This window comes from Triticum aestivum, chromosome 6A (assembly GCF_018294505.1).
Source record: "Triticum aestivum cultivar Chinese Spring chromosome 6A, IWGSC CS RefSeq v2.1, whole genome shotgun sequence".
Classification (NCBI taxonomy): domain Eukaryota; kingdom Viridiplantae; phylum Streptophyta; class Magnoliopsida; order Poales; family Poaceae; genus Triticum; species Triticum aestivum.
The window spans coordinates 525,393,962-525,405,675 of record NC_057809.1 but is presented as its reverse complement, the minus strand read 5'-3'; positions in this window follow the sequence as shown (position 1 = coordinate 525,405,675).

The window sequence follows — 11,714 nt, the reverse complement described above, 5'->3', positions numbered from 1 at the left end:
TTATCATGAAATAAGGAAATAAATAATAACTTTATTATTGCCTCTAGGGCATATTTCCTTCAACCGGAACCCCCCGGTAACCTAATGGGCCTTAATGGGCCTAGTGGAGGAAGAGGAGAGGAGGCCTAGGGGCTGCCGTGCGCCCTTCCCCCCAAGTCCGAATTGGACAAGGAGGGGGGCGGCGCCTCCTCTTTCCTTTCTTCCCTCTCCTCCTTCCCCCCAAGTCCTAATCCAACTAGGGAAAGGGGGGAGTCCTACTCATGGTAGGAGTAGGACTCCTCCTGCGCGCCTCCTTGTAGGGCCGGCCGCACCCCCTTGCTCGTTTATATACGGGGGCAGGGGGCACCTCTAGACACACAAGTTGATCTTAAAGATCGTTCTCTTAGTCGTGTGTGGTGCCCCCCTCCACCATAGTCCTCGATAATATTGTACTGGTGCTTAGGCGAAGCCCTGCGACAGTAGAACATCAAGATCGTCACCACGTCGTCGTGCTGACGGAACTCTTCCCCGACACTTTGCTGGATCGGAGTCTGGGGATCGTCATCGAGCTAAACGTGTGCTAGAACTCGGAGGTGTCGTAGTTTCGGTGCTTGATCGGTCGGGCCGTGAAGACGTACGACTACATCAACCGCGTTGTCATAACGCTTCCGCTGTCGGTCTACGAGGGTACGTAGACAACACTCTCCCCTCTCGTTGCTATACATCACCATGATCTTGCGTGTGCGTAGGAATTTTTTTGAAATTACTACGTTCCCCAACAGTGGCATCAGAGCCTAGGTTTTATGTGTTGATGTTATATGCATGAGTAGAACACAAGTGAGTTGTGGGTGATATAAGTCATACTGCTTACCAGCATGTCATACTTTGGTTCGGTGGTATTGTTGGATGAAGCGGCCCGGACCGACATTACGCGTACACTTACGCGAGACTGGTTCTACCGACGTGCTTTGCACACAGGTGGCTGGCGGGTGTCAGTTTCTCCAACTTTAGTTGAACCAAGTGTGGCTACGCCCGGTCCTTGCAAAGGTTAAAACAACACCAACTTGACAAACTATCGTTGTGGTTTTGATGCGTAGGTAAGATTGGTTCTTGCTTAAGCCCGTAGCAGCCACGTAAAACTTGCAACAACAAAGTAGAGGACGTCTAACTTGTTTTTGCAGGGCATGTTGTGATGTGATATGGTCAAGACATGATGCTAAATTTTATTGTATGAGATGATCATGTTTTTTAACCGAGTTATCAGCAACTGGCAGGAGCCATATGGTTGTCGCTTTATTGTATGCAATGCAATTGCGCTGTAATGCTTTACTTTATCACTAAGCGATAGCGATAGTCGTGGAAGCATAAGATTGGCGAGACGACAACGATGCTACGATGGTGATCAAGGTGTCGCGCCGGTGACGATGGTGATCATGACGGTGCTTCGAAGATGGAGATCACAAGCACAAGATGATGATGGCCATATCATATCACTTATATTGGTTGCATGTGATGTTTATCTTTTATGCATCTTATCTTGCTTTGATTGACGGTAGCATTTTAAGATGATCTCTCACTAATTATCAAGAAGTGTTCTCCCTGAGTATGCACCATTGCGAAAGTTCTTCGTGCTGAGACACCACGTGATGATCGGATGTGATAGGCTCTATGTTCAAATACAACGGGTGCAAAACAGTTGCACACGCGGAATACTTAGGTTATACTTGACGAGCCAAGCATATACAGATATGGCCTCGGAACACGGAGACCGAAAGGTCGAGCGTGAATCATATAGTAGATATGATCAACATAGTGATGTTCACCAATGAAACTACTCCATCTCACGTGATGATCGGACATGGTTTAGTTGATTTTGGATCACGTGATCACTTAGAGGATTAGAGGGATGTCTATCTAAGTGGGAGTTCTTTAGTAATATGATTAATTGAACTTAAATTTATCATGAACTTAGTACCTGATAGTATCTTGCTTGTTTATGTTTGATTGTAGATAGAAGGCCCGTGCTATTGTTCCGTTGAATTTTAATGCGTTCCTTGAGAAAGCAAAGTTGAAAGATGATGGTAGCAATTACACGGACTGGGTCCGTAACTTGAGGATTATCCTCATTGCTGCACAGAAGAATTATGTCCTGGAAGCACCGCTGGGTGCCAGGCTTGCTGCTGGAGCAACACCAGATGTTATGAACGTCTGGCAGAGCAAAGCTAATGACTACTCGATAGTTCAGTGTGCCATGCTTTACGGCTTAGATCCGGACTTCAACGACATTTTGAACGTCATGGAGCATATGAGATGTTCCAGGAGTTGAAGTTAATATTTCAAGCAAATGCCCGGATTGAGAGATATGAAGTCTCCAATAAGTTCTATAGCCGCAAGATGGAGGAGAACAGTTTTGTCAGTGAGCATATACTCAAAATGTCTGGGTATAATAATCACTTGATTCAATTGGGAGTTAATCTTCCAGATGATTGCGTCATTGACAGAATTCTCCAATCACTTCCACCTAGCTACAAGAGCGTCGTGATGAACTATAATATGCAAGGGATGAATAAGACAATTCCCGAGCTCTTCGCAATGCTGAAAGCTGCGGAGGTAGAAATCAAAAAGGAGCATCAAGTGTTGATGGTCAACAAGACCACTAGTTTCAAGAAAAAGGGCAAAGGGAAGAAGAAGGGGAACTTCAAAAAGAATAGCAAGCAAGTTGCTGCTCAGGAGAAGAAACCCAAATCTGGACCTAATTCTGAAACTGAGTGCTTCTACTGCAAGCAGACTGGTCACTGAAAGTGGAACTGCCCCAAGTATTTGGCGGATAAGAAGGATGGCAAGGTGAACAAAGGTATATGTGATATACATGTTATTGATGTGTACCTTACTAATGCTCGCAGTAGCACCTGGGTATTTGATACTGGTTCTGTTGCTAATATTTGCAACTCGAAACAGGGACTACGGATTAGGCGAAGATTGGCTAAGGATGAGGTGACGTTGCGCATGGGAAATGGTTCCAAAGTCGATGTGATCGCGGTCGGCACGCTACCTCTACATCTACCTTCGGGATTAGTATTAGACCTAAATAATTATTATTTGGTGCCAGCGTTAAGCATGAACAATATATCTGGATCTTGTTTGATGCGAGACGGTTATTCATTTAAATCAGAGAATAATGGTTGTTCTATTTATATGAGTAATATCTTTTATGGTCATGCACCCTTGAAGAGTGGTCTATTCTTATTAAATCTCGATAGTAGTGACACACATATTCATAATGTTGAAGCCAAAAGATGCAGAGTTGATAATGATAGTGCAACTTATTTGTGGCACTACCGTTTAGGTCATATCGGTGTAAAGCGCATGAAGAAACTCCATACTGATGGACTTTTGGAACCACTTGATTATGAATCACTTGGTACTTGCGAACCGTGCCTTACGGGCAAGATGACCAAAACACCGTTCTCCAGTACTATGGAGAGAGCAACAGATTTGTTGGAAATCATACATACAGATGTATGTGGCCCGATGAATGTTGAGGCTCACGGCGGATATCATTATTTTCTCACCTTCACAGATGACTTAAGCTGATATGGGTATATCTACTTAATGAAACATAAATCTGAAACATTTGAAAAGTTCAAAGAATTTCAGAGTGAAGTTGAAAATCATCGTAACAAGAAAATAAAATTCCTACGATCTGATCGTGGAGGAGAATATTTGAGTTACGAGTTTGGTGTACATTTGAAACAATGCGGAATAGTTTCGCAACTCACGCCACCCGGAACACCACAGCGTAATGGTGTGTCCGAACGTCGTAATCGTACTTTACTAGATATGATGCGATCTATGATGTCTCTTACTGATTTACCGCTATCGTTTTGGGGTTATGCTTTAGAGACGGCCGCATTCATGTTAAATAGGGCACCATCAAAATCCGTTGAGACGACGCCTTATGAACTATGGTTTGGCAAGAAACCAAAATTATCGTTTCTGAAAGTTTGGGGCTGCGATGCTTATGTGAAAAAGCTTCAACCTGATAAGCTCGAACCCAAATCGGAGAAATGTGTCTTCATAGGATATCCAAAGGAAACTATTGGATACACCTTCTATCACAGATCCGAAGGCAAGACTTTTGTTGCTAAATTCGGAAACTTTCTAGAGAAGGAGTTTCTCTCGAAAGAAGTGAGTGGGAGGAAAGTAGAACTTGATGAGGTAACTGTACCTGCTCCCTTATTGGAAAGTAGTACATCACAGAAACCAGTTTCTGTGACACCTACACCAATTAGTGAGGAAGCTAATGATGATGATCATGAAACTTCAGAACAAGATACTACTGAACCTCATAGATCAACCAGAGTAAGATCCGCACCAAAGTGGTACGGTAATCCTGTTCTGGAAGTCATGCTACTAGATCATGATGAACCTACGAACTATGGAGAAGCGATGGTGAGCCCAGATTCCGCAAAATGGCTTGAAGCCATGAAATCTGAGATGGGATCCATGTATGAGAACAAAGTGTGGACTTTGGTTGACTTGCCCAATGATCGACAAGAAATTGAGAATAAATGGATCTTCAAGAAGAAGACTGACGCTGACGGTAATGTTACTGTCTACAAAGCTCGACTTGTCGCAAAAGGTTTTCACAAGTTCAAGGGATTGACTACGATGAGACCTTCTCACCCGTAGCGATGCTTAAGTCTGTCCGAATCATGTTAGCAATTGCTGCATTTTATGATTATGAAATTTGGGAAATGGATGTCAAAACTGCATTCCATAATGGATTTCTGGAAGAAGAGTTGTATATGATGCAACCAGAAGGTTTTGTCGATCCAAAGGGAGCTAACAAAGTGTGCAAGCTCTAGCGATCCATTTATGGACTGGTGAAAGCCTCTCGGAGTTGGAATAAACGCTTTGATAATGTGATCAAAGCATTTGGTTTTGTAAATACTTTTGGGGAAGTCTGTATTTACAAGAAAGTGAGTGGGATCTCTGTAGCATTTCTGATATTATATGTAGATGACATATTCCTAATCGGAAATGATATAGAATTTCTAGATAGCATAAAGGGATACTTGAATAAGAGTTTTTCAATGAAAGACCTCGGTGAAGCTGCTTACATATTGGGCATTAAGATCTATAGAGATAGATCAAGACGCTTAATTGGACTTTCACAGAGCACATACCTTGACAAAGTTTTGAAGAAGTTCAAAATGGATCAAGCAAAGAAAGGATTCTTGCCTGTGTTACAAGGTGTGAAATTGAGTAAGACTCAATGCCCGACCACTGCAGAAGATAGTGAGAAAATGAAAGATGTTCCCTATGCTTCAGCCTTAGGCTCTATCATGTATGCAATGCTGTGTACCAGACCTGATGTATGTCTTGCTATAAGTCTAGCAGGGAGGTACCAAAGTAATCCAGGAGTGGATCACTGGACAGCGGTCAAGAACATCTTGAAATACCTGAAAAGGACTAAGGATATGTTTCTCATATATGGAGGTGACAAAGAGCTCATCGTAAATGGTTACGTTGATGCAAGCTTTGACACTGATCCGGACGATTCTAAATCGCAAACCGGATACGTGTTTACATTAAACGGTGGAGCTGTCAGTTGGTGCAGTTCTAAACAAAGCGTTGTGGCGGGATCTACATGTGAAGCAGAGTACATAGCTGCTTTGGAAGCAGCAAATGAAGGAGTCTGGATGAAGGAGTTCATATCCGATCTAGGTGTCATACCTAGTGCATCGGGTCCAATGGAAATCTTTTGTGATAATACCGGTGCAATTGCCTTGGCAAAGGAATCCAGATTTCACAAGAGAACCAAGCACATCAAGAGACGCTTCAATTCCATCCGGGATCTAGTCCAGGTGGGAGACATAGAGATTTGCAAGATACATACGGATCTGAATGTAGCAGACCCATTGACTAAGCCTCTTCCACGAGCAAAACATGATCAGCACCAAAGCTCCATGGGTGTTAGAATCATTACTGTGTAATCTAGATTATTGACTCTAGTGCAAGTGGGAGACTGAAGGAAATATGCCCTAGAGGCAATAATAAAGTTATTATTTATTTCCTTATATCATGATATATGTTTATTATTCATGCTAAAATTGTATTATCCGGAAACATAATACTTGTGTGAATACATAGACAAACTAAATGTCACTAGTGTGCCTCTACTTGACTAGCTCGTTAATCAAAGATGGTTATGTTTCCTAACCATAGACATGTGTTGTCATTTGATTAACGGGATCACATCATTAGGAGAATGATGTGATTGACATGACCCATTCCATTAGCTTAGCACCCGATCGTTTAGTATGTTGCTATTGCTTTCTTCATGACTTATACATGTTCCTATGACTATGAGATTATGCAACTCCCATTTGCCGGAGGAACACTTTGTGTGCTACCAAACGTCACAACGTAACTGAGTGATTATGAAGGAGCTCTACAGGTGTCTCCAAAGGTACATGTTGGGTTGGCGTATTTCGAGATTAGGATTTGTCACTTCGATTGTCGGAGAGGTATCTCTGGGCCCTCTCGGTAATGCACATCACATAAGACTTGCAAGCATTGAAACTAATGAGTTACTTGCGAGATGATGTATTATGAAACAAGTAAAGAGACTTGCCGGTAACGAGATTGAACTAGGTATTGAGATACCGACGATCGAATCTCGGGCAAGTAACATATCGATGACAAAGGGAACAACGTATGTTGCTATGCGGTCTGACCAATAAAGATCTTCGTAGAATATGTAGGAGCCAATATGAGCATGCATGTTCCGCTATTGGTTATTGACCGGAGACATGTCTCGGTCATGTCTACATTGTTCTCGAACCCGTAGGGTCCGCACGCTTAAAGTTACGATGACAGTTTCATTATGAGTTTATATATTTTGATGTACCGAAGTTTGTTCGGAGTCCCGGATGTGATCACGGACATGACGAGGAGTCTCGAAATGGTCGAGACATAAAGATTGATATATTGGAAGCCTATGTTTGGACATCAGAAGTGTTCCGGGTGAAATCGGCATTTTACCGGAGTACCGGGAGGTTACCGGAACCCCCCCGGTAACCTAATGGGCCTTAATGGGCCTAGTGGAGGAAGAGGAGAGGAGGCCTAGGGGCTGCCGCGCGCCCCTTCCACCCCAAGTCCGAACTGGACAAGGAGGGGGGGCGGCGCCCCCCTTTCCTTTCTTCCCTCTCCTCCTTCCCCCCAAGTCCTAATCCAACTAGGGAAAGGGGGGAGTCCTACTCCTGGTAGGAGTAGGACTCCTCCTGCGCGCCTCCTCTTAGGGCCGGCCGCACCCCCCTTGCTCCTTTATATACGGGGGCAGGGGGCACCTCTAGACACACAAGTTGATCTTCAAGATCGTTCTTTTAGCCGTGTGCGGTGCCCCCCTCCACCATTATCCTCGATAATATTGTAGTGGTTCTTAGGCGAAGCCCTGCGACAGTAAAACAACAAGATCATCACCACGCCGTCGTGCTGACGGAACTCTTCCCCGACACTTTGCTGGATCGGAGTCCGAGGATCGTCATCGAGCTGAACGTGTGCTAGAACTCGGAGGTGCCGTAGTTTCGGTGCTTGATTGGTCGGGCCATGAAGACGTACGACTACATCAACCGCGTTGTCATAACACTTCCGCTGTCGGTCTACGAGGGTACGTAGACAACACTCTCCTCTCTTGTTGCTATACACACCATGATCTTGCGTGTGCGTAGGAATTTTTTTGAAATTACTACATTCCCCAACAACCTTGGCGGTAGGAAACATCCCTACCGCCAAACATACTGGCGGTAGCCTGTACAACCCTACCGCCAACATGCTTGGCGGTAGGCACGAGCATGCACTGTGTTCAACACTTAGGAGAATTTCGCGGTAGGGCATGCAACCCTATCGCCAGAGACCTTGGCGGTAGGCTGTTAGACCCTACCGCCATGGACCTTGGCGGTAGCTATAGCGACCAGACCTCAAACAGTCTGATCTCTGTGCTCCGGTGTCATCCCTGGATCAGTAACGCTGACACCACACAGTACTCGGAGGATTTATAGCAGAGTAGCAATCACACACTTATTACATCGAGAGTCTCAAAAGAGAACTTATTACAATAAATATGGCTTAGGGCCATCTAGTGACGATAACAGCGGAAGGCTTGGAAGATAAGTGAGTCCATCAACTCCAACGGCATCACTGAGTATAGAACCACGACCTAAAAACTCGTTAATCATCGTCTGGAAAGTCTGCAACATTAACGTTGCAGCCCGAAAATGGGTCAGCACATGGAATATGCTGGCAAGGTAACACATAGAGAGTAATGGAATGCAACAACTATACTATATGCATATTTGGCTGGTGGAAAGCTCTTTGGTTACTGTTTTTGCGTAAAGCCAATATTCCCTACTTCAAAGGAATAAAATTAATTACTATCATGGTGGTTGTGAAACATTGAGAATGGTTGACAGCATCCTCAATCCCAATTAAGTAACATCATTAAAACCCATCAAAATTAATTTAGAGTAACATGTTGAGATTCACATGAAAATCCAGGTACTAGATACTCAATATGTCCATAACCGGGGACACGGCTAACCATGATTAGTTTGTTACACTCTGCAGAGGTTTGCGCACTTTTCCTCACAAGACTCGATCGCCTCCGTTTGGTTTCTCGCACTGCAGGGTGTTTGAGAAGACGGATGACCGAGACATAGTCTTTCAGAAGCGCTAGCACCTTACGACGGGTAGACCGGTACACCTACTTTCCCCTACATCTGCTAGTCTACCACTGTAAGAGTTCGCACAACTTAGTCAACTATGCCAGAGCCCATAATGGCTTGTGGCTGCACACGGAAGTTTCTAGTATGAAAAATCTCATGATCCCTTTGAGCCTGGGTGGCGGTCCAAAGAAAACAGGCAAGTCCTGGTAACCCAGGGGCCTCAATCCACCCAGATGTGTGTTAGGTTGCCACCTTAGATAAACCCTTAATTATGAATCTCACATCTGTCATGGATATCACTCACCCAATCCACGTCTACTGGCATACCATGGCATAATAAGCAAACGTAGAAGTAACTCCCAAAAGTTTGATAAGAAAACAGGTAATAGGTACTACCTCATCTACTTCCCATCCCATAGTTTAATTAGATCCTAATCATGCAATGTGTGAGGATTGATCTAATGCAATAAAACTGGGTTGTAGAAAAGGTATGATCAAAGTGTTACTTGCCTTGCTGATGATCTGCGTAACCTAGAGATTCAAAGTAACATGCGGCGCACTCCAGGTATTCTATCGCAGACAAACAACAAGCATACAATAAGTACACATCTAATGCATAGGTAAAACTCAAATAGAAGATCTAACCAGAAAATTCTTGCAAAAGAATCAAATCGAACGAAGCAAAAGAAAACAAACGGCGAAAGAAAACAACTTCGTTCTAGTAATCTGGATCTAGGGCAAATTTTACAGTAGCAAAAACTTGTTTGAGTTGATTATTCGGAAAGAGGGTTTCGAGACGAAACTCCAGGCGCTTGAATCGCCTGATTCCGATAAACGAGCGAAAAGTTATACCAAAACGAAAATTGGATCAGAAATCGCGATCAGAAAATAACCACGGAAAATGCGACGAAAAAGAAAAATGCCGAACAGATTTTAAAAAAAACAGATTTTTTTTACAGCATGGAAAACGGGGCGGCGGCGAACCTCGAAAAGCGCGCGCTCCGGCGAGTCGGCGACGGCGGGCGGCGGCGGCGGCGGCGGCGGGCTGGGGCGGTGCTAGGGTTAGGTTTAGGCGGCGGCGGCTGGGCTCTCCTCGGGCCGGCTCGGGCGCTATTTAAAGGCGCCCCGGGCGGAGTTTTCCTGGCCGGGTACGGCCCGGAGTCGGTTACGCGTCTTTTTTTTAAATCCGCTCGGAAGAAAAAAATAAAAATAAATACTAAACGGACTCCAAAAATCATGAAATTAATTTTTCCGGGTTCCTAAGATCAAGCCCGATAAGGTGAACATTTATCTGGGCCCAAACTACAACTTTGAAAAACGCGCATTTTTCCTAAATTCAAATAAAAATACCAAAAAACTCCAAAATAAATCTTATTTGATTTTTGATTAAATCTTCAATATTTCTATATTTTGGGAAAGTCATTTTATTCCCTCTCTCATATTTTTATAATAGAAATAATTGGTGATAAAATAAATAAAATCAAATGATCCTGTTTACATAATTTGAGAAAACTTCTCAAATACGTAAATAACGAAATCCCCAACTCTCTCCGTGGGTCCTTGAGTTGCTTAGGATTTTTCTAGGATCAAAACCAAAAGCAAAATAAAATATGTTATGCATGATGACTGTGACTCCCCCGATTCAATCGTACACTAATTATACACGCAAACGTGTACGATCAAGATCAGGGACTCATGGGAAGATATCACAACACAACTCTACAAATAAAATAAGTCATACAAGCATCATATTACAAGCCAGGGGTCTCGAGGGCTCGAATACAAGAGCTCGATCATAGACGAGTCAGCGGAAGCAACAATATCTGAGTACAGACATAAGTTAAACAAGTTTGCCTTAAGAAGGCTAGCACAAACTGGGATACAGATCGAAAGAGGCGTAGGCCTCCTGCCTGGGATCCTCCTAAACTACTCCTGGTCGTCGTCAGCGGGCTGCACGTAGTAGTAGGCACCTCCCGAGTAGTAGTAGTCATCATCAATAGTGGCGTCTGGCTCCTGGACTCTAGCATCTGGTTGCGACAACCAGAAAGAAAGGAAAGGGGAAAAGAGGGGGAGAAAGAAACCGTGAGTACTCATCCAAAGTACTCGCAATCAAGGAGCTACACTACATATGCATGGGTATCAAATGGAATAAGGGGATCATATGTGGACTGAACTGCAGAAAGCCAGGATAAGGGGGGGATAGCTAGTCCTTTCGAAGACTACGCTTCTGGCAGCCTCCGTCTTGCAGTATGTAGAAGAGAGTAGACTGAAGTCCTCCAAGTATCATCAAGTAGCATCGTATAGCACAATCCTAACCGATGATCCTCCCCTCGTCGCCCTGTGAGAGAGCGACCACCGGTTGTATCTGGCACTTGGAAGGGTGTGTTTTATTAAGTATCTGGTTCTAGTTGTCATAAGGTCAAGGTACAACTCCAAATCATCCTGTTACCGAAGATCACGGCTATTCAAATAGATTAACTTCCCTGCAGGGGTGCACCACATAACCCAACACGCTCGATCCCATTTGGCCGGACACACTTTTCTGGGTCATGCCCGGCCTCGGAAGATCAACACGTCGCAGCCCCACCTTGGCACAACAGAGAGGTCACCACGCCGGTCTAAATCCTATGGCACAGGGGTCTGGGCCCATCGCCCTTTGCACACCTACACGTTGCGAACGCGGCCGGAAGCAGACCTAGCCTAGTAGGCATTCTACCAATCCGGCGCGCGCCACTCAGTCGCTGACGTCATGAAGGCTTCGGCTGATACCACGACGTCGAGTGCCCATAACTGTCCTCGTGTAGATGGTTAGTGCGTATAAGCCAGTGGCCAGACTCAGATCAAATACCAAGATCTCGTTAAACGTGTTAAATATCCGCGAACGCCGACTAGGGCCAGGACCACCTCTCTCCTAGGTGGTCTCAACCTGCCCTGTCGCTTCGCCACAAAGATCCACACAGAGGGCCGTCGGGAAAGTATGTCCTTCCAGCCCCCAATTCGTGAATC